Here is a 5720-nt window from a genome sequence, read left to right as displayed (position 1 = left end):
TGACATGCATACACACTCTTGCAATCTCACACCTTTTCTTTCTGTCAGTCAATTAACATGTCGTACACACTTTGTCTAATTCTTTCTTTCCACTGTAAGTCTGTTTACAGTTCACTTTATATTGACACAGGCACCTGCACACTCTTTGTCATTTGTAGTGTTAATTAAGTTTTTGTATATAAACGCATAAACACCTCTATTTCCCCCCTTACAGGATTAATAAAGAATGTTCAATCTGGAATGAATCTTGAATCTACTTCAAAAAGACAGTCGGTTTCCTCTGAGCTGGGTATTTTCTCTTGAATTTTGTGTCTGGCTCTTCTAGGACACTTAATGGAGTGTGTCGTTTCCAGGCTTTGGGTGTTGACTCCCTGCTGTTAATGCAGTAAGAGAGGAGCAGAGGTGCGGCCGGGCGAGCAAAGGCAGCAGCCGCCTCACACCAGGTGACAGACTGAACAAACTCCATCCTGCGCAGTGATAACATCAGTTGCTCATGATGCTGGGCATTTTTAATATTTTGAGATCAGAATCATATTTTTTATATCTGAAGAACTTCAGTGTCGTATTTTCTTACTCCCTGCCTGCTGAACTTTTGCTGTATTTTTTGGCAGCATTTGCAAATAATGATTTGAAGACCACCTGGTTGAGATACTTTAAAGTTTTTTTTTAAAAATATTCTAGATTAGTTTAATTGCCTAATGTTCCCTAATGGCATGTCCATAATGCAGGACAGATGCAGATATATGAGTAAAGGGAGGCATTGGTCTTCAGATTACTTTCCCAATTTCTCAATGTCTAAAAGTGTGTTTTTTGCAACTTGGCCCAACTTGTTGTTTTGTTTGATTCTTTTATTAATGTTTTTTGTCTGCTCAGCAACATTTAACAATCACAACTGTAGTATGCCCCTAAAATGTCCAAATTAAACGAATAAAAACACAATATGAATGAATTAGCTGGATGCTGGGTAAAGATAATGCTGACAATAGACAATTTCTCTTGATAACCTCAATGATTATCTTTGATTTGAAAACAAGTAATATTTCATATCTAATATTGAACAGAACTCAGTCTTAGTCTTGAATTGGTTGTAGAACTGATTTGGACTAAAGTGGTCTTGACTGTAGTATAATCGAAACCATTAGGAAACAGAAAATAGTGGCCTTGTGGTGCACCTCACAAGGTGACACTATTGGCAGACAAGGACAAGGACAATTGTGAAACGTGCAAGTGCAAGAAAACCAGCTTGTAACACTGGTGCATTCATTAGTGTTAGCAGCAGCTTAAATGTCAACACAAGACATACTGTTAAGCATTGGCTTGACATGATTGGTTGATTTAGCAAAGTTTTGGGAGGAATTTGTTTATGTTGAATGAAGACTGTCTTCTCAGAAAACAACATTGCTTAATAACATACCGTACGTGTATGCTTCTAGCTAAAACAGCAGTAGTGTGACATTGACATATAGTATGGGTTCCCACGGAAAGCACAGAGGAATGAGTTAGTCTGACATTTACATAATGCATGTTGATAGGACTGTACAATATCAGCTGCAGACACACAATAGACATAAGACTATAAATTGAGAGATACATTTTGGTTTGCAGCAAACTGTGTTTGACGATATATGTTATTCTGCATGGTTCTCATTCATCAACACAGGTGACTAGGCTTTACCATCTTATTGACTGTTTGTGGACCAAAGCCTGCAACAAAAAACATTGTGCTTGAGGAAGATTGTCAATAGTGAGAAACCAACAAGATTTGTTGGACAAAATCCAATCCTTGTTATAACTTTATGGAAACATCAAATGGAATTCTTTGCATGCTGGGGTAGGCTCCAGCCACAGAAAATGTATGGAATTTATTTATAGTCTCAACCCGCTTTCTTCCCAAACTGGGCTGTGCCTGGTCTTTCCAGATGTTTAATTGAAGTCCCGTCAGTTCCCATGTATAGTTTTTCATTTGAGTCGACAGTTTCAGGTGGTGGGAGTGAATTTAAAAAAAAATTGCCTACACATGAAGACTCTATCTGAGCAGCCAGACAAGATATACTGTAGCACAATGCCTCGGGGATGATCACTGTCTGAATTAGATAGAGGTACATTCACTAAAAACCTAAAACCTCATTCCAAACCAGTCCCTCAGCTACCATTTCAAAGCTTAAAGTTGATTTGATGTACAGTAGCTGATTTTAAAAGGCTAGAAAGAGATTGTGGGAAAAAAACAGTTAACTAAGAAGCTAAAAAAAATTAACAATGGATTTAGCGCATCCAAACTACATCCCCAGCACAGCAATTGGATGTCAACAAGGCCCAAGGGAAAATGGTTGAGGGATCTATTTGGATGTGGGCCCACAGTACCTTTGTCTCTCGTTGGCAGGGGGAAGTTGCCCTCCGGCTACAAAGCAAAACCATTCTTGCTTTTTCTTTGAGATGCTGCCTGTTGTTGGTGTCTATTTGTGTAGGTAGAGGAGCATGCTAGTGACTCAGGCAGACGGTTGTAATCAAGGCCAGCTTCTCAGCCGGATGAGCAGCAAGAGATAATACGGATGTGTACAAACTAACAACCCCCCCGTCCTCTACTCAAAAACACACACACACACACACACACACACACACACACCCACACACACACAAAGCATGGGCAACTTATGTGACACACAAGGTTTATACAGACAGAGACATGTGCCCAAGATGAAAGCGTCAGAAAATCTTTGTAATGAATTGAACAAGTAGGACACTACTCATTAGAGATGCATTTGTGTATGTGAAGTATGGGCAATTCATTATTTTCAGTCCCACAAATTCAGGAGCAAGCCAGCGGAATCAGAAAGATATTTTAATATGTTTTCACCTCAGAAAATCTGTTTAGCAGTTAGTTAGGATGGGTGCACACCCAAACTGGATAATACAAATTGCTTTAAATGGCTTCTGCTGTCTTCATGTTTTTTTTATTGCTGTGGCACACAAAGATGAAAAGAACTGAATATGTATTATGTTTAAATTTCAAGGGTGAGGGTGAGGGCAGAACAAACACATTTCTGGCCTATTGTGCTCAAAGTCAGGAGAGATATAAATGGATGGAGTGTAAAGATTGATTACAATAAATCCAAATGAGTTTTTGAATGCTGTAAAGCCCAGACATGCCATGTATTATTTATGTATTATTTAATTTAATTTAATTTATTTATTTGTTATTTGTTCATAACAACTGTAAACAAATTGGTGAAAGTCAAAAATGTGTAATGCTTAGTATGTAGCCTACACAAATACGGTGGCAATTGAAGTAAGTCTGCTGTACCCTATAACAACCCCAAAAGCTGTGTGCCATCGAAACTCAATTCCTCCTCTGCTGCCACCTTTGCGCTGCTAAACCCCAGTCCACCCCAGTGCCCAGACTGGATCGTTGCTTGGCTGCCTGAGGCTTCATTGAATAGACACTTCCTGCAGTTTAGGGCCATGATTAACCAGCCCCTTAATGCTCCCAAGCACCCAGCGCTTTTGTCATCAGTACGCCTCACTTCCCCCTCAACAGGAGTGCAGCAGAAAAGACAACAGTGAGCTCCGAGGCCTAGTCAAACACACAAGCACAATCATTTTAACCCACCGTTGTTTCCAACTATTTTCCACTGTGGTTTTTAAAGAGTAGTAGACTGAGGACCTCATTGCAATAAACCTCTCAACACGTTTAGAGACCCATGGCCCCTTTCTGGGCTTGGGCGTTGCCTCCAATTACAATGCTGTGGAGACCCCTCTTCTGTAATTACGCACAAGCCTTTTCCCACATGGCTCTGAAAGAGGGACTTCTGTTTTGCATGTGAATCTCCAGAGCCACGTTGTTAAGAGCAGCTTTTGTTTAGCTTCATGAACCAACTGAGCAATGGTCCCTCCAAATATTAGATGGATGCAAAATTAATTGGTTGTTTTTAGCTTTACGATAGTGCCTGTTTTGCAACTCAAGGACATGTAAGTACCATAATTGCAGAGCTCAGAGACGTTTCAATCATGGTTTCAATTATTATTTGTAAAAGTTTATGATTTTATTGTTTGTTTCATGTCACATTTAGGGTTAGGGTTAGGGTTTTTCATAGGCGCTACAAGTGTATAGGGTAATTCTTTTATTTAATACCAGGACACTGATTGTGATTGTTTGGCTTAATTGTTGGTGTTTTCACACAACCTTGAAAGAAGATTTAGTGGGTATAAATGCCATTCTATTGTATACTTGCATTTTGATTCTCAGGCATATTATGTATATTCATGTTAAGCAAATAATCTAATAAATATGATAAATGTAAACACACATGCAATATTTATGAAATGTCTTGTATTAATGTCTATATTCACAGACACGTGTTCTGATGCCAAATTCACGGTCCAGTGACTTTATGGTAATATGAACTCTTGCTTTTGTTTATTAACTGTTTTCAATTTGCTTCAGCTGTTTTAGGAAACCTGTTGTTGACTTTGTATCACCCTGCCCACTTGAAATTACTCCACTGCCATGATGTTTAATGGACATGTGGCAGGCTTGAAGCTATTTTTCACATATTTTCTTCTGCTTGGGGGGCATGGATTTAAGAATATCTCAGAAATAAAAATCAATCCATCAAACACTTCTGAGATTGTAAGGATGTTCTGTTCTGAATTATTTCTGCTTTAATTTGTAATTTTTAATCATGTTGATTTTAATTATATAATAGATGCCCTCCAAACCTTCTTTGTGCATTTACTGTATGGGTCAAGTGATGTGGGTCTGTGTGAAACCAATGTGATTCATCAAACCCTTGATTCCCAAAGCACAACACTACTTCTACCCATGTCACTGCTGTCATACCTTAAATGATAATAAAACGTTCAAATAAACAATAACTCTGATAATATTGAAGTATTATTTCAGCAGTACACAGTACAATCCTTACCCCCCAAAATAACAGCACCCCTGTCCCATCAAAGGAAACAACAGTAACTTCAGCTGGCTGGAAGGTTGGCGGTTTGGTGCTGGTTAAGGTTAGTCTCATTTTGAGTCTCATTTCCAAAGAGGCTCCCTTCCTGCTGCTTTTCATATTTTTATATCTAGACTGAATAATTTATTTCACAAAATATTCCTTATGAATAGAAAATAGTATTATATCAGAGACCAAACCTCTTGCATTTGTTGTTTCCATGCTGAATTGAGAAATGATTCATACAGACTGTTAAAGTGACCATGTAGGACATTATTGCCATAAACAAAACCTAAATTTGGTTAAAAGAAAGACATGCGTGAAAGATAAGGAAAAGTTATGTATTAAATGCATCTTCTGAACTTTTTTGAGCTTTTCGTACACATTTCTACAGCAACAGCATACGTTGTCGTCTTTAAAAACATCAAAGCACAACCATTTAGGGAGAAAGAGCCGCAAAGGTACCAAGACCGATGTGGCACATTTTGTTACTGCTGCTCTGTGTGTGTCTGTTTGACCTTCCAATCATTTCAGTTGGATATAGGTTATAGCCAGAAATTGAGAAGGGCTGTCACTTTACAACTAAAAGAGTCATGTACCTTGGTACCTTGGTTATGGGACAATTAAGCCCTTTCCAAGATTTCCAGTAAGATCCAACTGCAGCATATGAACATCAAAATGCAGTTTTAACCCCAAAGGCCGGGGAGGCCCTACTAACCTCCCATGGGCCCCTCACTAGATTCCTCTCACACACACACACACACACACACACAC

This window comes from Etheostoma spectabile, chromosome 9 (assembly GCF_008692095.1).
Source record: "Etheostoma spectabile isolate EspeVRDwgs_2016 chromosome 9, UIUC_Espe_1.0, whole genome shotgun sequence".
Taxonomy (NCBI): Eukaryota; Metazoa; Chordata; class Actinopteri; order Perciformes; family Percidae; genus Etheostoma; species Etheostoma spectabile.
The sequence above is the reverse complement of the archived record's forward strand: the minus strand, read 5'-3'. Positions refer to the sequence as shown.